Source organism: Hibiscus syriacus, unplaced genomic scaffold (genome assembly GCF_006381635.1).
Source record: "Hibiscus syriacus cultivar Baekdansim isolate YM2019G1 unplaced genomic scaffold, ASM638163v2 tig00116997_pilon, whole genome shotgun sequence".
NCBI lineage: Eukaryota > Viridiplantae > Streptophyta > Magnoliopsida > Malvales > Malvaceae > Hibiscus > Hibiscus syriacus.
The window spans coordinates 2,919,319-2,942,502 of NW_024063513.1; the positions used below are offsets into that span (position 1 = coordinate 2,919,319).

A 23,184-nucleotide genomic window follows, 5' to 3' on the forward strand; every position below is an offset into this window, starting at 1 on the left:
CTTCGATAATAACCAGCTAACCCCAGAAAACTTCTAACTTCTGATACATTCTTTGGAACTTCCCACTCCAGAATAGCTTTAATCTTTTGGGGATCCACTCAAACTCCTTCTGCAGAAATTACATGTCCAATGAATGTCACTTCATTCAACCAAAATTCACACTTAGAAAATTTAGCATAAAGCTCCTTGTCTCGTAAAATCTGTAAAACAATATGTAAGTGTGAACTATGCTCTTCTTCTGACTTTGAATATATTAAAATATCATCAATAAACACCACAACAAACTGATCCAAATAAGGTTGGAATATCCTATTCATTAGATCCATAAAAGCAGCTGGTGCATTCGTAACTCCAAACGGCATCACGATAAACTCATAATGACCATATCTTGTTCTAAACGCCGTTTTTGAAATGTCTTTCTCTTGAATCTTTAATTGATGATAACCCGAACGTAGATCAACTTTTGAGAATACTGAAGCTTCCTTTAATTGATCAAATAAATCGTCAATTCGGGGAAGTGGATACTTATTCTTGATGGTCACTTTATTGAGCTGTCTGTAATCGATACAAAGATACATTGATCCATCTTTCTTTTTAACAAATAGAACAGGAGCTCCCCAATATGATACACACTTGGTCTAATAAACCCTTTGTCTAGTAACTCCTGTAATTGAATCTTTAATTCTTACAACTCTTTTGGAGACATCCTGTATGGTGCAATTGCAATGGGCGCTGTTCCCGATATTATCTCAATCTGGAATTCTACCTCTATGTCCGGAGGTAAACCTGGCAACTCTGCAGGAAATACATCGGTAAATTCTCTGACTATAGGAATTCCTTCAATCCCTTTCTCCTTGGTTCTAACATCCAGCACATTAGCAATGAACCCTTGATATCCTTGTAGCAATAACTTCTTCGTCGACATTATTGAAATTACATTTGCCAATAGATTTCATCCTTCACTAAATACCGCCACATCTACCCCTTCTGGACTTCTCAACGTTACTCTTTTCAATCTACAATCGACATTAGCGTAATAACGATATAACCAATCCATTCCCAGTATCACTTCAAATTCGTCGAAAGGTAATTTCATCAGATTAGCAGGAAATTCAATTCCCTGAATTTGTATGGGACACCCTCGGCTCACCAAATTTATCCGGGCACTGTGCCCTAACGGATTCGTCACTATCACCTCATTGCTAGTAGTTTCCAACGGAATGTTCAATTCTTTCACTAACTTACTAGTAATGTATGAATATGTAGACCCCGTATCAATCAATACAATAACACCTTTGTCAAACAATAGAAAGATATCTGTTATAATATCTGGGTCATTACAATCATTATTGATCTTAAGGTTGTACACTCGAGCAGTGGAGTGTATCTCCTGTTGAGCAGAGGATTCCGATTGGCTTCTTCCTCTGCCTCTACCTCTTCCTCTCTGGCCTGCAGAAATAGTTCTCTCTGGCTGTGTAGATTCACTGGTTAACATTGGACAATCCCGAACAAAATGCCCAGCATCCCCACATTTAAAGCAGACTCCAGAAATCATCTGGCATATCCCTGAATGATTCTTTCCACAATGTGAGCATTGTTTGGCTTGACTCTGATTAGATCTCCCAGCTCCAGATTCCACTGACTGAGTTTGTCTACCTCTTATCTGATTTGATCCTCTAGCGAAGGATACCACTAACTCTGATCTAACTTGGGGTCGAGAACCAGCATCTCTGTCCCTTTTTTATGGTGCGAAACTCGAAGAATCACCCGTTCTTTTGACTGTCTGAGCTCTCGAATTTTTAAACCTCTCGTTCTGAGCTCTTTCCAGAGCCTTGGCACGGTTGACTACCTCTTGAAACGAGGATAAATTCAAGATAATTAACATTTCCTTCAACCGAGGTCGTAACCCCTCTACAAACCACTCACAAGTATCCTTCTCCGTAGGAATTAACTCGGCAGCAAAGCAGCTCAACTTATTGAATTCACACTCGTACTCATATACAATGTGATTCCATTGCTTCAAATTCATGAACTCTTGCTTCATTTGACGAACAAATTGATCTCCGATGTACTTATGCTTGAGTTCTTATAAAAATAATGACCAAGTTACTTGGTTAGACATCCTCAATGCAACATTGGTCTACCAGATCCTTGCTTGTCCTCTTAATAAGGAAATTACTCTATCCAACATCTCAGCATCGGAACAATGAAGTCCCGTAAGCATGACCTTCACGTCATTAAGCCAAAGGTCCGCAGTAACAAGACCTTCATCGGCTTTCCCTCAAAACTCTGGAGCTCCTAATCCTTTCAACTCTTTCGCAACATTTATTTTTGGAGTTGAAGTAACAGGAGGTTGGAAACGCGTCAATACCGCGTCTAACGTTCTAAAGAATACATCTTGATCATTTACAGGCATTCCAGAGGATGTCTGTTCTTCACTCTGCCTGGCCAGGGCAGGTGAATTACTACTTTCAACGGGTCTATCATCTCCCGCTTCATTCCTAGAACTACCTCGTCCAGACATCTATAAAAATACAACCATATAGTTCTATTAGCAAAACAACATACTTACTATTCCATCAGATCAGAAGTTTCTACTATTTTATTGGTATGTATACATTATCAGACACTCTAGACTCCGGTTTATGCCGAGAATCGACTAAATCGTAGCTCTGATACCATTAAATGTAACACCCCTAACTCATATTCGACCCGAATACAAGTCCGAGATATCACATTGACTTTTCAAACTTTGATTCTTAAAGAAAAATCCCGAGAATTTAAAACTTTCATTAAAACAAAATACTTTAATTTACATAAAAGAGATCACTTAATACAAAATCGATCAGAGCATTCTTAATTAACCACTTATTACATACCAACACTTTATACACAACAAAATACCTACTTTGTCAATTACTTCTGATCTGATTTCTTAGTAATTTTGCTGTCCGTGCCACTACTATTCTGAATATTCTTATTTCTCGGTACCTACGTGTAAATCACTTACACGCTAAGTCATAGACTTAGTGAGGCAATAAATGAATATGCAACAATATCTTCATGAATATGCATTCTTACCATTTCCTTCATGACATTTCAATATGCATGTTTCTATTACACAATAACATATATAATCATATCATGCATATACAAGACTTACCTTCTTGTACCACTTTCACTTTACTTTGTATTTCAATTGCCCATGTATATTATTGAGAATAGAGGTATGTGAGTGCATTGAGGTTGTGCACTAATGCTGTCACCACAGCTCGTATCAATTCCCTCATGGGGCACCGAACCTTAGTTCAGTTCGTCCGAAGGACTGTCAATATATGTCCGTAGGATCACTACATCCCGAAGGACTACGTCCCGAACGACTATTATACCCTCGACTATTGGCATGCCAATTACACCTATAGCTCTCATATCGTATACTATGGGCATTATTCTTATATTTCATATGTTCATGTACTCATGTCGTTTCTCTTGTGATCATGTAGCTCATGTCATTTCTCTTGTGATCATGTAGCTCATGTCATGTTCATACCACATCATATCACATGTGTATTTGAATCTATCATATATTACATCATTTATCCAATCACATGAACATATATATGCCTTATGCATGTATTACAATAATCATGTATGCATGTTCACAACTATTGTACTATGAAAATCAATAGGAATTAGACTTATCACAAGTCTTATTCCAATAATATACATATAGTATGCACTCACCTTAGCTTTGCTTTGATTCGATTCTAATCCTTTGATCGTTCCGGAATAAGCTTACTTTTAGTATCTACATAATCACACATGGATCTATATCAGTATTATAGCTTATACTCTAATGGTTCACTCTTAGATTAAGATAAATGTCAATTTCCTCTTTTAATGAAGGTATGCATCGATGCACTACTTGTGCATCGGATCATAAAATGCATTCGATGTTTTATTATTAATGGGATGCATCGATGCATACCTTATGCATCGATGCACTAATTGCATCTTTTTATTTTAAAAGAGTGCATCGATGCACAGGTAGTGCATCGATACACCTTCAAACATTTCTGGGTTTTAACCTTGATGCATCGATGCACTATGAATAGCATCGATGCACTCTGCCCAGAATCCTCTTTTTGAACCCGAAAATTCATTCATTTTGGATTTAATCCTTCATGTTTAATCCTCTTTTTTTCATTCTTAACTATAGTACATCCTTAAACCAATTTATACTCATTTATTTCATCTTAAACCTCCAAATTCTATCCTTCATGTAATTTAAGAATTACATCAATAATCAACATGTTTGAATTCCACTTTTAACACTTCGTATCTTAACTAGATTGATGACAAGTCAAATTTAACTTTCAATTCTAGTTATGAACTCTATTCCAAGATTTCATTTAAGAACTTCAAATCTTAAATCTCTCCTAACTCAATCATCATTTGATGTTAAGATAACTTAAGCTTTCCTTAAGCTTAGTTATCATCTAATAATCAAAACCCAATATTAAATTTAACAAGAAACTAAATCAGAAATTTACCTTTGCTTTGGTTCACACGCACAAGGAAGAAAGAAGAAGAAGAACTCTGGAAGTCTTGGGTGTTTCTCCCCTCCACCCACGTGTATCCTATATACATACTTATCACTTCTTTAATTATTTTTCCTTGCAATTACTCTATTGTCCTTTCATCCTTCTTCCTTTCAATTCCATCCTACACAATAATTTACATGTAAATCTTTATACTATTCATTCATTTTATTTTAGCCACCAAATTCTAAGACTTTACAATTTAGTCACTAATCCGGTTTTGAGGATGTTACAAAAATTCTCACTACTTAACCACAACCACTTTTGTCTAGAAAGGTGCTAGTCAACTATAATTATCCTAAACAGGAAGATGGATCGATTACACCACCACACTCATGGAGATTAGGAGTGAGCATTCAATTGAGTCGAGACAAAAATTTTGAGTTATTCGAGTTGACAAGTAATATTTTACAACTCTAATTTAACTTGAAATTTTTTCGAGTCGAGTTTAATAAATTCGAGTCGAATTATTCGAGTTTTCATACTAATTTTATTATAATTATTTGTAGTATTATGGCAATGATTTGTTCCAATTTTTTGACTTTATCTAACCATAATATATATATATATATTATGTTTTTCATATTATAATGTTATTTAATATATGAAACAATCTAAAATTATGAAATATATTCATAATATTATATTTTAAAGAAAGTATTTTGAGGGTAAAATATTGATGAGAATATAAATGAGTAAAGGAATTGATGAAAAGAAAGAATTTGCAAACAATTGTAGTAAAAAGACCAAATTGAGTAAAATGCAAAGTTAAGGGACAAAATAAAAAAGAGAGTACATCTTTAGTGAAAAAATAAAACTTGAAGTTACATAGGTATTCTAAGTACATCTTTAGTGAAAAAATAAAACTTGAAGTTACATAGGTATTCTATTGTGGTATATGAGCATGTGGTTCAAATTTGATAAAAATGGTACTTAAAATAAAGAGAAAATAACCTCAGTGACCAAAAATCCTAGATAATATACGATTTTGACCAACTTTTTTTGGATTTGCGAAAATGACCAACAAAATCGCAATGCGATCTCTAATTCGCATTGCGATCTCCACTATCGCAAATTCGCATTGCATTTCGCGTTGCGATAGTTGAAAATTACGTTGTGATTTTCCATTTCGCGTTGCGGTTTTCCATTTCGCGTTGCGATAGTTGAAAATCGCGTTGCGATTTTCCATTTCGCGTTGCGATAGTCTACAGTTGTCGTTGCGATTTTCCAAATTCGTTGCGAAAATTCGTTGTGATAGTTAAAAAAAAGATTTTGTTTCTTAAGAATTTTCTCTAAAAAGATAGTATCCACGCGGACGTGTCGAAGACACGTATTACCACGACCACGACCACGACCCGAGACGAGACGAGACGAGACGAGACAGACGGCGGCGGCGGCGGCGGCGGCGCGCGAGAGTCCCCCTTATTCTCTATCACTCAACAAAGAAGTGGGAAAGCCAAGCCTTAAATACCATTCCCAATAGTGTTTCCAATACTATGTGGGATTGAGCATTACCAACACTTGTTTCCAATACAATGTGATTATTCAGGAAACAATTAACAATCATGCACCTTAAAACAACTGAATCAGCAACCAATTGCATTAGTATTATACGATTAAATATGTCATAATTAAAAGTCAATCTACAATCAATCGCGATTATTGCAATTTTAAGCAAAACATTCAAAAATAATATCACTATTTAAGGCTCAATCCCACATAGTTTTGGGAACAAGTGTTGGTAATGCTCAAATCTCACATAGTATTGGAAACACTATTGGGAATGGTATTTAAGGCTTGACTTTCCCACTTCCTTGTTGAGTGATAGAGAACAAGGGGGACTCTCGCGCGCCGCCGCCGCCATCCGTCCGTCTCGTCTCGTCTCGGGTCGTGGTAATATGTGTCTTCGACACGTCCGCGCGGATACTATCTTTTTAGAGAAAATTCTTAAGAAACAAAATCTTTTTTTTTAAATATCACAACGACTTTTCGCAACGAATTTGGAAAATCGCAACGACAACTGTAGACTATCGCAACGAATTTGTAAACTATCGCAACAACAACTGTAGACTATCGCAACGAATTTGGAAAATCGCAACGAATTTGGAAAATCGCAACGAATTTGGAAAATCGCAACGACAACTGTAGACTATCGCAACGCGAAATGGAAAATCGCAACGCGATTTTCAACTATCGCAACGTGAAATGCAATGCGAATTTGCGATAGTGGAGATCGCAATGCGAATTAGAGATCGCATTGCGATTTTGTTGGTCATTTTCGCAAATCCAAAAAAAGTTGGTCAAAATCGTATATTATCTGGGATTTTTGGTCACTGAGGTTATTTTTTCTAAAATAAATCACAAATTGAAGGAATAAGGAGATTATGAAAAATTAAAGGACTAAATTGAAAAATAAAAAAAAAACTATTATCAAAAAGAGGAATTGAAAGTACTCCTGTATTCTACTATGGTTTAGGAAAATATGGCTCAAATTTGGTAAAATAAACGAACTTAAAATAAATAATGAATTGAAGAAATAAGGAGATTATGAAAATTGAATGACTAAATTGAAAAATAAAAAATTTGTTATCAAAAGAGTTATTGAAATTGCACATGTATTCTAAAATGATTTAGGAGCACGTGGTTCGAATTTGGAAAAATTGGACTTAAAATGAAGGAGGAATTCAATAAATAATGAAATTAGGGACTAAATCGTAAAACTGTCAAAATACTTACTCAACTTTTCGGTTTTTCGAGTAACTCGAAAATTCAAAATTTCAACCCAATTCGAACTCGAAAACCGAATTTATAATTCGAATAACTTGAAATTGAAAAAAAAAACGATTTTTAAAGTTGAGCCGAGTTTTGCTCACCCCTAAGTGGGATAGATATCATTGGTATTTACATTTGTAACTTTGACAAGCTATGTTTTTCCTGGATTCCTAATATGATTCCTAGTTTTTCTTCTAACGAGTTTAAATCATACAATTCCAATTCCCCTTTTCCTCGTATGTTATGAAATTGGAATTGTATATGCAGCTTGGATTTCATAATATCGTTTGTTCCGGAGTGTTGGTGGTAAGCTTCGGAATGCAGCTTTAACATTGGCAAATTTTGACATGCACAGAATTAGACGCAGCAGCTAGTGCAAAGATTGATCAGAAGATAGTCCGGAATCCTTTTGATGGGGTAAGAAGCTCCATTCTGTGTTCGTTTTTGTTGTGGAGTAGGGGGATTCATTGATGATCATTTCAAGGAGTTTTTGTATACGCGATGACCTGATAAAGGCATCAATGTCATCAGGCTGTCGAAAATTGACAATAATGTTAGAACAAAGGAGCAGTTAATTATGAGAACAAATGTAGCAGAGAATTACTGACCGAATCCATTGTTCCCAACTAAGGAGATGATCGAACCGCACACACAAGCTTAGGCAGCAGAGTTGGAGGAATATTTGATTGTGTATTTCCATATCGTGTCCTTATGTATGTTATCTATCTTGGAGCATGCTTGTAAAACTATCAAACCTGCTAAACGAAAAAAATAAGCATTTAAAACCTTCTCTCTAGAAAATCTTCAGAATAGCAACACTAATATTAGTGCAATCAATGCAACAATTGCCACTAATAAATCAGTACTATGACAACTTAGACCTATCATGGTACACATATCACTTTGATTTTTGAAGATCACCTTACAGAAAGGATCAACAAGTACCTTTCATGGTCGAGGGAAATAAGTTTTGGATTGATACCCAAGATAACCAACCATCAGAGAAACGGCCCAAGCTGTATTTTCTCTGTAAAGTCGTATACAGTCTAAAGCAGATAATCAGAAAGGGAATAGAAAGAAAAAAAGTACATGGATCCTGCATCTATAGCAACGAATCATGTATAACAGAAACCATCAGATTGAGCAAGTTACATCTATAGCAAATCAGGCTCGTTATAACTAAATTAAATCTCAAGGCAATGAATACATGAGAGCCATAAACAGCCAGAAGGTAGACAATGTACGTTGTTGAGAAAGACCATAATTTTCAAGTACTTGGCACGAGTCTGAACTGGACATACTACTTTAGGGCCTGTACAACAGAAATGTTTACATTAAAATAATTATAATATAAATGCAAAAAAGGCACTCAATCAGAATATTCATCTTCAAATACAAATACAAATACAAATACAAGATCAACATAATTGTATTATATGTTGGTATAAGATACAGCTTCACCTCATGCTGACATGTTGTGGTTAGCATGTTTGATATTGATATGAGGCAGTACTTATAGACTGTTGCAACAGGATCCAAGGCTTTCTTAAAGGTTCGTCACGTCAGCATCCGTGAAATGGGCTTCAATGGAAGGCAAGTGAGAGCGTGAGAAAATATCCGGGCCGCCGCCGTTACATTCATTCTTTTTCGTTTTCTGGGTCAGATAAAAAATGGCCTCTTAAGGCTTAGATTTTGTGATTTAGGGCTGTTATTGTAGCCCGTTTATCTATCAAATTAAAAGCCCTAATTTCCCAGCAGAACCTAACGGCTTCTCCTCTCCTTGCAGGTCTATTGGTTACTCTACGTATCTTTGTTCATTTTTCGAAGCCTCCCCCTCGAATAGTTTTTCAGATTGTCTTCGTAATTCGTTTTTTATTTTTTGGTTTAGGGTTTAGAATTGTTTGAGGCAGCAGCAGCAACCCATGGCTCCCAAAGGTATTTGGATTAGGCATCGACTAATTTCGAACAACTTTGCTTTCACTATTTTTTTTCTTTTTAATTTGTAATGCTTGTTCTAGTTATACCTTGCTTTTGATATGTACAATGAGAATACGAGTCATCTACTGTATTGCCTTGCTTTATGAAGAGCTGAAAGGAGCTTAAAATTTTGCTTTATTTTGTGATGTCAGAGGGTGTTGGCGTTGTATTAATGGATAAACGTTCTTGCTACTGTTAACTCTGGATTTACTCTTGTCTGATACTTGTTTTAATAAGGGGATAGACAATTAGTTGATTACTTGTGTTTTTACACGATTTTTATTTCATAGTTTTGGGAAGTTGGATTCTGTATGGAGTTTTTAAACCCTTAGTTGATTAACTGGTTTCATAGGAAGGAATATCAAGTTGGTGATGTCTCAGGCTAAATGTATCTTTGGTTTAAAGTTTATATTCTTGGCTTAGTTGTTATGTAGTTTGTAGAATTGTATCTTTAGGTTACTAGAGTTTGTTTTCTGTTGTTCTAATGAACCTTTTGATAAGTGAACCATTTTTCTAATAATGGTATTTGTAACTCCTTTTCATTAATCATATTTATTTCTTGTATGTTGTGCAGTTGAGAAGAAGGTAGATCCCTAGGCACGGGCCTTGAAGGCTGCAAAGGCAGTGAAATCCGGAACCACTTTTAAGAAGGCGGCAAAGAAGATCCAAACAAAGGTTACATTCCACAGGCCAAGGACCTTGAAGAAGGATAGGAACCCTAAGTACCCACGCATTAGTGCTCCACCGAGGAACAAACTTGATCATTATCAGATTACCAAGTTTCCTCTCACAACCGAGTCGGCTATGAAGAAGATTGAAGACAACAACACTTTGGTCTTCATAGTTGACATTCGTGCAGACAAGAAGTAGATAAAGGATGCCGTCAAGAATATGTATGACATTCAGACCAAGAAAGTGAACACCTTGATCAGGTAATGTTAACTACGGAATACTTACGTGAACTGGTTCATATGTTTTTAGTAGCTAAAAGAACTTTTGAAAGGCAATGCATATGATGATCTGTGGATTCGTCATAATCGATGTGTTTGTTGTGATTCAGGCCTGATGGTACAAAGAAGGCATATGTTAGGAGACACCGGACTACGATGCCTTGGTTTTGGCAAACAAAATTGGTATTATCTAATAAGTTGGTTGCTACATTGTTTTGAGCTTTTTTTTGTTACAAATAGAGACATTTTGAGACTTGGAGCAGGAAGATATAATTCTTCCTTCTAAAGTTGGAACCTTGCATTACTTCCATTTAATATTTGTTTAATATGGTTATGTGCTTAAATATTGGCCTACTGCTTCAAACATTATGGACTGATTTCCTTGGTGAACTTTCTTAACTCTTCAAATGCATTATGGGTATGGGTAATATAGTGCTAATACATCAAATTCATCAAAAGATGTGAACTTTCTTAATCATTCTCATGTGATAAACATGAGAAAGACTACCTCATAATTTAGGTTTTATTAGAAAATAAGCGCTCAAACTATAATTTTTTTACTAAATAAGTGTTCAAACTTTTTTTTTAATTTATCCAAGTGCCTAACATTATAGACATTTCCACTTTAGGTGCCTTGATTGTGATGCTTGTTAAATTTTACCGTTAAAGGATATATGTCACGTTTTGATAATTTTAAAAATTATATTTAAAATTAAAAATTAAAATATCATCATATTTTTTTATTAAAAAAAGCCAAAAAAAATTGAAAATCTTTAGAAAAAAGCAGAAATTTTGAAAAATCATAATTTCAATATCTAAACTCACGTTGATCGTCGTCTTTTGTTATTGACGAACCTCTACCTCACCTCCATCCGATTATCGATAATCTCATGAAAAACTATCGGAACAGAAGCCAATTGATGACCAATTGACGTGTGTACCCAAACGAACCCTAACACTAAAAAATCGTGACCCCACACAATCTTGATGGTCAACCGACAACAAGGTTGACAACGTCTGACTAGGAAGATGACAGAGATGACGTTATAGTGATGGGTGTGGCTGACAAGGATAACATTGGTGGTTTAGAGTTAGGGATTTAGGATTTTTAGAGATTGAGTTTTTTTATAATTTAAGAGAAATTATAGTTATTTTTTAATTTAAAAAAAAAATATTTTTTTAAAAATTATCAGGATGTGACATGTGTCACTTAACATAATTTTTTAATGGACGTTGAAGTCGGGGCCACCTAAAGTGGTAACGTTTGTATCGTTAGACATCCGGATGAATCGAGAAAAAAATTGAGCACCGTTTTTAAGAAAAGAATAATTTAAACACTTATTTTCTAATTAAGCCTATAGTTTTATATTGGATTTGCGCGAGTATTAATATAGATACCACCAAATGTTTTTATAATTTTATTATTATTTTTTTAAATTGAACCCAACCCAGGTATTGTATGTGGTGCCAAACATTAATGAACATGCATACGTACTACAATAATTTGTCTCCATGGATCTTAATCCCTTTTAATTTTCACACATTTTGGTTAATAAAAGCTTCAAAAACAAGTCTGGATGAGAAGAGATGTTCGGCGTTTAAAGAAATTAGCAATTAATAAAATAATACAATTGAACAGTATTAAATCAGCCGATTGGTTTAAAAATATTTATCGTCTCCAATATTTTTTTATACCTCGTTAAAAACCTCCTTTATAATCATTAACATATTAAAGCATATGTCAACGAAAATTAGAAGGAAGAAAAGAGTACATCGTGATTTATTAAATAAATAAAACCAATACACATTGTAAGTAAAAACACCCCAACATGAAACATACACCAAATCAAAAAACCGAAAAACCTATGAGAAATCCCCCTCAAAAAGCCAATTAAAACAAGGACAACCTTATCACATCACTAAAAATCAAAATATTCAAAAGTTGCTCCTAAATCCATTAATATGAAAGAAAAAAAACACAACCGACTCCGAACATTGAACTATCTCGGCCTAAAAACGCTAACAGACTAAAGCCCAAGGTTCGCCTGAGAAAGTTAAGTCACTGTAGCCTTTTGCTTGTTACTTTTAGATTCGCGAAGTTTTTTTTTCATACATTGTTCCCTTCCGAAGACCCTCTCCCCTACAACCATTATGTTTCCCCTTGTTTGTGCTTTTGCGTCTTTTCAGAAGCCGAAGTTGGATCACGGAGGTACCTTGGACCTCTCTTGAAGGAAACATGGTGGCGGACAAGTAGCCAAGCTTTCTTTGTCTCGAGACTACATGGTGCACAATCTCGCAGATGCCCCTGAGGTTTATCTCGCCTCTAGTTGTGAGGGATATTCTAGGCCCTCCTTGTATCAAATTGATGTAATCTCTGGGCTTGTGCATCACTTTCATTTAAAAAAAAAGAGTATCGTGTGATTTAGAATAAACTCATTTTCAATTAGTTCTAACAACTTAACTCAGCCTCAGCCTAGAGGCGATTTTCCCGATATATCACCGGTGAATAGTATATTTTCTGATCTAACACCGGTCAGATTATATTTCCCGATCTAACACCCTTAGCAGTAATGTGCGCCCCCTGCACCGCGCTATACGATGATTTGACGTCATGTGTGGTATAGTGCGCCCCCTGCACCGCGTTATACGGTGATCTGGCATACACGTGGGTATAGCGCGACCCCTGCAGCGCGCTTTACGCCACGTAGGGGTATAGCGCGGGGCAGGTACCGCGACATACCTTTACTCGATATAGCGCAGGGCAGGTATCGCGTTTTGTATAAATTTCCTCGCTATAAACACCATTCTCCGCCTGTTAAGTTTCTCACATCTCTCCTCTCAACTTATAAATTAATACAACAATTCCGTCAACGAGTCAATAATTCTGGCAATCTTCTCATATTTTATTTAGAAGTTCGTACGATTTTTTGTTATAAGGTAATTTTGTTATAATTTTTTATTATATTTACTGTTTTATTATGATTATTTGAAAAAAATATTATACTAATTATTTTCAATTAATTTTTATGTTTGTAAAATTTTAAAACGGGAGCATACGTCGAAATAGTTTTGCGGTGCAGGTAATAATATTAAATTATATTATTTAATTTATTTACGTTGATGTGTAAAAATTTTATTGTGTTATATGTTCGTTCATATATAATTTATTAAACCAGGTTTGTTTCATTTATTTTTTTGCAGATATAATAGAGCCGCACTTTTAAACTCAAATAATGGCACGACTTTCAGCTATTGTTTATTATAATGGTGAAATTCGAGAAGATGAAACCGGCGTTGTTTTCATATCAAATGAGTGTGTTAAAATATCATTCAAGTTAAACATAACTCTTGAGGAGCTGATAACAAAGATTTCGAGGAATATTCATGTTGGAAGTAGTAGAAGAATGTCGTCGTTGCAGTACAGATTTCCAACATCATTGTTGCCATTAACTTATACAGCGTTCGAACTTTCGAACAATGATGATGTTCAAATGATGATTGAAGCTCAAAGTAATTATTCAGACGCCGCTATTGAGATGTATGCATATTTTGTTCAAGTGCATGCTGTTCGGGGTCAATCTTTAAGCTCACACTATGGGCTGGCTGAACAAGTTGATCAAGTTGACAGCCCGACTACAATAATGTGTAATGATTTTAATGCCATAATGGGGAGACATTCATCCGCAACTCCTTACGATATGTACCGAGGTGGGTCCACGAACAATCCGTATGGCAACACCGCGTCCAGTTCAAGGGGAAGGCATTCATCTGCAAATTTCTTTGACCATATGGAGATGCCATCGATGCAACCATCTGTGCAGTTTCGTGGACCATATGCCTTCCAGTTCAAGGGGAAGGCGTGCAAGTAGTAGGTTATTCGACCTAAATGTGGAGAGCATAGAGGAACCATCATCTTCACCAGAAGAACCGCTTCGTGAGCCTGGTGCGGATGGTGCTGAGACTGGACTATTCATTCACCCAGAATCACCGCAATTCAACTCCGATGATGATGAAGTTCCAGGAAATGTGGCACAAACTGACCCTTCTGTACACATGTATGAAGCTGATTATGGTGCAATGTACGGGCCAGAATTTTGTGGACATGCCTCATCTCGGTGACTATAGGTATTACTCATCAATAAATAATGGTGAGTTATCTTTAGGCATGGAGTTTTCAAGCAAAGAAGAAGCGATGATGGCTATCAAAAATTACAATATCCGTAATTCTGTTCAGTCCAGAGTAGACCGCTCCACGACCGAAAAATATGTATGCTACTGTGCCCAGCGTGAAAACGGATGCAATTGGATGGTTCGCGTATCGAAGAGGAAGAGGAAAAACAACATATGGGAACTAATAGTATACAACAGTCCTCACACATGTTGTGCTGGAGGGGTCAACCAAGATCATCCCAACTTGGACTCTGAAGTGATATGCCAAGCCATCATGCTCATGGTCAAAACAAGCTCTCATATAGCTGTTGTAGTGTTGATTTCAGCTATACAATCGCAGTATAAGTACACTGTCTCCTACAAAAAAGCTTGGTTGGCAAAACAAAATGCCATTGTCAAACTTCATGGTGAATGGGATGTATCTTACAACGAACTTCCAAGTTGGTTCAGGCTGGTGCGGACGTTGAATCCTGGGACAATTGTGGACTTCAAAACCTCCTATGCATACCATAATCATCGAGTTCTTCGCGATCGATGCCAATTCTATCGGGTTTTTTGGAGTTACCCACAGTGCGTTAATGATGTCAAATACTGCAAGCCTGTGGTCCAGATCGACTGGACTTTCTTTTATGGAAAATACAAGCAAGTTTTATTATTGGCAGTTGTCCAAGATGGAAATCGTAACATTCTTCCAGTTGCTTTTGCTCTTGTCGAAGGAGAAGATACAACTTCTTGGGCTTTTTTCCTCCGAAATTTACGGGCACATGTTATCACGAGGGAAAACATCTGTGTCATTTCAGATCACGGAGCTGGGATCAAAGCAGCAATGGAGTCTTTAGGTCCAATGTGGCAACCACCCTTTGTCCAACATAGGTATTGTCTTCGACACATTGCCGCAAACTACCATGGAAGGTACAAGAAGAATGATGAGCGTCAATTAATTATGCGCATGGGTAAGTGAAACTTAGCAAGTTTATTTTCTTTCGATCGTTTTAATTTTGCAAAGACTGCAAGTTATTAAGTTATACATTTTTTGATCAGGTTACGAACTACTTCCTCGAACGTTTGAATCAATGTTTCAAGAGTTGCAGGCGAAAAACGAGGAAGGATATGATTACATCAGCCTCATCGATAAAGAAATGTGGACGAACGCATATGATGGTGGATATCGATATGGACACATGACGACCAACTTGACATAGGCAATCAATTCAACCTTAAAGGGTGCACTTTACTTACCAGTAGCGACTTTGGTAAACTCTACATATTTTCGTTTGGGGGCGCTTTTTGCGAAGCTCGGGGGGACAAGCTCAAACCTGGATGCAAAGCGGTCATGTCTATCACCCTAGATTAGTTGCAGATCTACAGAAAAAAATTGATGCATCAAATAGAATGTCTATAACAAGCTTCTCTATAAGGCATGAAATGTTTCGTGTCACAGAGTTGTCGCGACCTCTTCAAGGGATTGAAGATGTGTCGTTAAGAGTAAATCTAAGGGACAGAACGTGCAACTGCGGGTTTTTTCAAGCTCTGAAGTATCCATGCTCTCATGTGATAGCAGCTTGCTCGCATACACGTCAAGACTATAACCATTTTGTGGATCCCGTATACCTACTATCTGAAGTTTTTAAGGTATACGAATTTGAGTTTCCCCCATAGGTAATGACAAAGACCCTGATGAGGTTCAAGATCGGCTTCCGATTGTACCAAATCCGAGTTTATTGAGGGCGCGTGGTCGTCCAAAATCCAATCGAATTCATTGCGATATGGATATTAGAGAAAGATCTAGACAAGACAGAAGATGTGGGCATTGTAGAAACCCAGGACACACTAGAAAAACATGTCCACTTCTGTTGTCATCAAGTAACAATTGATGAGGAAATGATGTATTTTATTATCAAATAATAATTCTTGTACTTTAATTTGCATTTACTTCAAGTTAATGTCATTTAATAATCACCGATGAAGATTAAAAAAACAAACACAATCATTAAATTTTAACAAACTAATAACAATAAGTATTAAATGGTAAATGATAACCAAATTACAATAACTGACATTAAATGGTAATAAACAAAACGAACTGAAATACATTTAAAAAAGTCAAACAAATTTAACAAAATAAAGTAAGTATTAAATGAGAAATAATAAAAATTACAATTTAACAAAATAAAGTAAATACAAATATAATAAAAAAACAAAATCTATCGATACCTGCGACGCGAATGTGTTCCTCAGGGCGATGGCTGTCGATCTCAAGGAGGATTTCTTCGTATCACTGGTTCTGACTCCTCGCTGTCATCAACATCATCATCGTCGTCGTCGTCTTGCGCAGGTACATTAAGTTGATGAGGAGCTGATGACGATGAAGCACCTCCGTAGAATAAGGACCCTGGAGGTGTATGACTGACTATCCCACCGGCCTGCGAAAACTGGGAAAACTCATAAAACCCAGACATCGCTGAGTGTGAAACTGTACAGGAGGCGTGTCTGTGCTGCGGCCATGGGTGATGAGGCTGAACCCGCCAAATATCCAGCATATAAACCCCATGTCGGATCTGCAAACATAGACCCATAATAGCCTCCAGGAGGGGTCATCTGTGACGGTGGCGGGGTCATAAAACCAGGTGAAGGCGGCGGCGGCGGCATCTGGTAATGGAAAGGCGATGGCGGCATCATATATGGCTGTGGTGGCTGCTGGGAAGGTCCTACTTGTGCAGCTGAGGATGAACCGGAAGCACCTGCTCTCCGTCCACGAGTTGGCTGCTGGGAAGGTCCTACTTGTGCAGCTGAGGATGAACCGGAAGCACCTGCTCTCCGTCCACGAGTCGGGGGACGATGGTGCTGTGTCGGTGAATGTCTCTGTCGACGTCGTGGAAATGTCTGCCCTCATGCATCCCCGGGAAGTAGAAACGGTTTCCCGTTACTGTTGAACCACTCATAATAATCCTCAGCATACATCATGAGGTCATCAAAAATGGGCTCTCTACGGGGAAGGCGCTGATGTCGATCCTCCCACAACACGACCCACCCATGATGCCTCACAAGCCAATCTGTATCTATCTTGCCGCGTCTATCTAAGCTATGCAACTCGTCTATATTGCGAGGTGCTTCCGGAATTGGTTGAAAACAACCAAACTGCCGGAGCACGCGATCAGTGGAGTGCCACTCGACGGTCGCATAACAGATCAGAGGGACCATCGCCATCCAAAATCTAATGGACCCCTCAACTCAGGTGGGATCACCGCCCTCACATCATCAGTAGAATATGGCACCCATTCAAGCTAAAACAAATAATATATAATTTTTATCAAAATAATAAGCTAATTATATGACTATAATCTATAATCGATTTTTAAACATTAAAATTCATACATGTGTGTCAGCCTTCTGATCGATTAGCACCCTAATCTTTTCTAAATCATCAGGTAGCTCCTAATGATTTTTCCTATCAATAGACTACCTATTCAAGGACAAAAATTTGTTATACGCTGTATAAAATTATTAATATACAAAATCAGTTTTATAATTACCTCAGAAGTAGTGGAAATACAACTGGGTTCTTCACAACGGGACATGAAAAGGGCAATCGATACCATGCCCAAGACTACAGCAGCAGGAGACATCCGCCAATAGCATTACGCCTGTAGTCAGTGGCTCCACACATCTCCCTGTACAGCAAAGCCAAAACTGCCGAGTCCCAACTGAATGATCCGACTAGACGAAAGTCGCTAAGATGTCGCATCCACATGCAGTGAACTAGGTTGCGCGATTTGTCCGGCATCAGCAACCCTCCTATCAGCTGCAGTATGCATGCCCATGCATACATATTAACCTCATCCTCAGAGGCATCTGCGCTCAACTCCCGAAAATTGGCATCTAACCAATTTAACGGTATCCTACCTCCAATAAAATTTTCCGGGACACGTCCTAGACTATCCCGACACAAAGTAGTCCAAGAACCGGAAGCTATCCCCGATATCACATCTCCATCCACCGGAAGCCTCAGGTGCATAGAAACATCCTCAAGCGTGATCGTGCACTCTCCGCACGGAAGATGGAATGTGTGGGTCTCCGGCCTCCACCACTCTACTAAGACAGAAATCAGGTCTGGCTCTATCTTACAGTGACCCTGATATATAACTATGTAACCGAATCCATCCTCTACTAAATACGGCAAGACACGGCTGGGTATCACCAACTTAAGATTCCTAATAAAAAGATCTAATACACGTTCCTTCTCCTAAAAATAAATAATTACAAAAATTAATTCTTAATCTAATAATCATGCATTAAATGAATAAACTAATTATTACTAATAATTTAAATTAAATTAAAACGTTAAAATGTTACCGTATCAGCAAAGTGTCGAGATATTTAATTCTTAATCTAATAATCATGCATTAAATAAATAACTAAATATTAATAATAATTTAAATTAAATTAAAACGTTAAAATGTTACCGTATCAGCAAAGTGTAGAGATATATGATTTCCATCCGAGCGAAGTAGACTGCCTTCCATTATATATATGCAAAAGAATTATATTAGTAAAATATTAAATAAAGTAAAAAAATAATAGTAAAAACATTATAAAATATACCTTAAATAGAGAGTATTTGAGAGAAAATGAGATAATTTGAGAGAATTTGGTGTGATAAAAGTGATTGAGGATGGGAGTATTTATAGGGGATGAGGTGGGTAATTAGGGGTATAGCGCGCCCCCTGCACCGCGTTATACCCCACGTGTCTTATAGCGCGGTGCATGGGACGCGCTTTACTGCTAAGAGTGTTAGATCGAAAAATATAATCTGACCGGTGTTAGATCAAAAAATATATTATTCACAGGTGATATATCGAGAAAATCGCCTAGCCTAGATGCCATATTAAGTTCGGGTTGTTCGGATTGAATTTAGATTTGATCGTTTTGAGTATAGATTAGGTTTGATTATAATTTGGATGTAGTCCAACTCTATAATAGATTAGGTTTAGTCAAATATCGCATTTGGGTAGTCATCTGGGGCTGGAGTACGGGACGCTGTCGTTTCCGAGATTGAATGTCCTTTGATTTGGTTTAGATTGTTTACGCCACATCTGTTTACCCAGAGAGTTCACGTTACAAATAAAACAATTAGACGTGCCAGTGAGAGAGATAGGGAGAGAACGGAGATTCTTCATTTTGTAGAAGAATAAATGGACTTAAGAGAATGCCACGAGAAGCTCACAAATCTCGGAAACTGGTTTATAGAAAAGGAGCAGGGGATGGATAACAAAAAGGGGCTAACTATGCCAATAGATACTTTCGTTTTTGGTCTCATCGATTTTAATAATTGATTTTTTAATTAAGTGCGCTTTATATCGGTCAAATCCGATTTAAATCTCTTGACTATTAGCTTCCCTTAACTCATTAAAGATGCGTTTGATTCACGGAATGTAAGATTATCAGTAGAAATAAAAGATTATCAGGGAATAAGATTGCTGGGAATGTTGTATTTTGTGTTTGGTTGGTTTAGCAGAAATGTAAGATTACCGTGTTTGGTTAAAGGAATAAAGATTATTCGAAGTATATTTAACCAAAATCCTTATATATTTTTTTTAACAAGTTAAAAAATAATTATATATTTTCTTTAAAAAATTTAAATTCATAAAATTCATATATATTTTTTATAAAATTGAAAAGATTTAATGAAAGGTTAAAATTTTATTTTAATTCTTGAATTTCATATAAAATTTTAATTATAGATTTTTTTTGTAAATCTAAAATAATTTAAGGATAAATTTATAATTTAACATTCGTATACCTTTTATTATTCAATGACAGAATAAGGATATTTTTGAAAGAAATTTTTTTTAAGAGCATTTTAGTCCAAAACGCCGTTAATCCAACAATATCTAAGGAAAGGGAGGTAATGACATTCTCGATAATATACTCTAAAAAATCCACTATTAATAATGTAAGATTACCAAGAATGACATTCACGGTCAACTAAACGAAAGAAAGTGAATTCTATTCCCACGAGAATCTCACATTCTCCTATCAAACACACTCTAACAGAAGTCTTAGTTGGTAATTTAAAAATAATAAATAAATCAACGTAAGTCTCTTTAAGTGATTGGCAATAAAAAATTATTAAAAGTAATAAAATTTCAAAAAAGTTTACGTGTTTCTTCTTTTTCTTTCTTCTTCTCTGCACGAAAGAAGACTCACCTGCTTCTTCTTTTTCTGCTCTGCAGGAAAGAAACCCACCCATATCAGCTCACAAACAACCCAAGAAAGCATACTTCATATCCTGAATTTTTTTTACTTCCATATCAGTTTTTGAGGTTTTTTAAATAAAAAAATCGTGGTTCAACTTCCCACAGACAAAACCATGCAAAACAAATTATATATTTGAAATCCTCCTCCCTCCACCGTTCACATGAACTATGCTAAATTATATATATATATATAGAGAGAGAGAGAGATTATAGGTGTGATATTTCTGCAGCAAAATTGAGGGAATTGAAATGGATTTGTAGAATTGAAATGGTCATGTGTGGTTTTATGTGAAGATGAAGAAGAAGAAGAAAAGACACGTGGAAGACGGTGGCGGATGGCTGTCTGCGACACCTAACGCCGACGTGAGAGGCGGACAACCATCAGGATTTTAAAGTTTCTCTCTTTTCTAATTTTGAGGGGAGGAGACAAAATAGCTAAAAACCAAATTTATGTGCAGAGGACGAAGAAGAAGAAGAAATAATGAATGAAGGGGAAGAAATGAGATGAGAGGAAGAAGAAGATGCGCACAGCTGGTGAATATTGTTTTTTTTTTATTTTAAAATTGTCATATCACTAGTTTCGAACAGATCGATAATTTAAGGTATCAAGCGCATTTTAATTTAAAAATTAGTGATCAGAATCGATCAGACCTAAAAACCTAAAACCAAGGAGAATATTGACATAGTTTACCAAAAAAAAATCTAAAAGTAGCTGTTGGGATTTCAACCAAAGGTTACGATGGCCAAAACGTAGAATTCTTACCACAAGACTACATCCACTTTTCTTGAAGATAATCAACATTGACTATTCATATCCATATGTTAACCAAAGTTGTTCGTATTATGTTGCAGACAACATCAGAATTTGGGTTGTCATCTGGGGTTGGATCATGGAACGTCGTCGTTTTCAAGATAGTGATGCCTTTGTTTTGGTTTACACTGTTGACTCAAAGTAGTTATATTTTAATTTCGGGTGTGTTTTGTTAGAGACTCACCACCTTTGCATGAGTCTGTTAGGAATTTGTTTCGTGGTTACTCGGAGTCTATTATTCTCGAGTGTGTTAACTGCATTGCTTTCTTGTACAAATATCAAGTCTGTTGACTTGGTTCATTGAATAGAAAAGAAATGATATCAAATCATGCTTATTCATTTCCTTCTCTTCTCTCTCTATTCTTTCTATTTCTCTAAGATAGTTTCCACACTATCTTAGCATGGTATCAATCGCTAGATTCTGGTGCCATTCGTCTCTCCGTTGCGTGTTTGGTGATACGACGTGTCAAAATTACAGTTCATTTTCGCTCGTTGTGATTGCAGATCATGGTCTATTTGAGAAAGTTGTGTTTCATGTCTGGAGGTTTTGTGACTCCTGCTCTCTGATTTGTGTTTCTTTTTTGTGCTTCATCTGATTCTGCTTCTAGATCTCGTTTTTCGTTGCTGATTTATCTGTTGATGGCAAGCATGTTTGGCTTGTGGTAACTCAGAGTTTGAAGAGCAAACTACTGATCCTTTGTTGTTCATTGATCTAGATCGGAGTGTAGTTTTGAAATTCTTTGTGGTTCTTTGCTGCATGGCAGTGAGTGTCGTTGTTTGATTTGGTGTTTTTCCTGTTTGTTGTGATCATCACTAACATGGAGTCTACTAGTATTCAACACATTCCTAAACAAGATACTGTTAAGCTTACTGAAGGCACTTATCTTCTTTGGAAGCATCAAGTGTCTTTGATAATTGATGTGTATGGTTTTCAAATGACACTGTTATTCCCAGTGAGTTAGTTACTAATGCATCTGGGCATTTTGAGGCAAATCCAGCGTTTATGGTTTATAGGCAGTAAGATAAGCAGTTGGCTTCCTGGCTTCTAACGACTGTACTGATGTTGTACATCACCTCACTGGTTTAACATCGACTCTCACGATATGGAATGCCATTTCACGTCTTTTGGGGCTAGGTCCAGTGCTAAAGTGGCTTCACTTCGCCATAATCTTCATTCTCAAAGAAAGGCTGGCTTATCTGTGAGTGAATATTTAGCGAAAATCAAGTCCGTTTGTGATATGTTAGCTGCAGCAGGAAGTGTTGTTACTGAGCAGGAGCAGGTGAGTGTTGTTGTGGCTGGTTTGTCGACGAAGTTTGAGTCTATTATTGCTATAGCCTCTCGTGAGGGATTATCCTTAGATGCTCTCACGGAAATGCTTTTGGACTGTGAAGCAAGGCAGAAGTTGTTCTCAAGTGAAGGCTTGTCAGCTAACTTGACTGTGCATTCGAGTGTTACAAATGATGATGATTCAAGTGGGAATGATTCAATAGAAAATAGTTCGATCGAAAGGTACTCATCTCAAGTCAAAGGTCAGCAAGATGGAAGTAATAGAGGACGAGGACGTGGTAGGTATATTAATGGTTCTAATCGACCTCAGTGTCAGTTGTGTAGAAAGTTTGGACATGTTGTTCAGAAGTGTTATCAT

At 36.7% G+C, this 23,184-nt stretch overlaps 1 pseudogene; it reads left to right on the forward strand.

Moving 5' to 3' along the window:
• The first annotated feature begins 9,295 nt into the window (after nt 1-9,295).
• On the forward strand, nt 9,296-10,588 carry LOC120194030 (annotated as a pseudogene).
• The last annotated feature ends 12,596 nt before the right edge of the window (nt 10,589-23,184 follow it).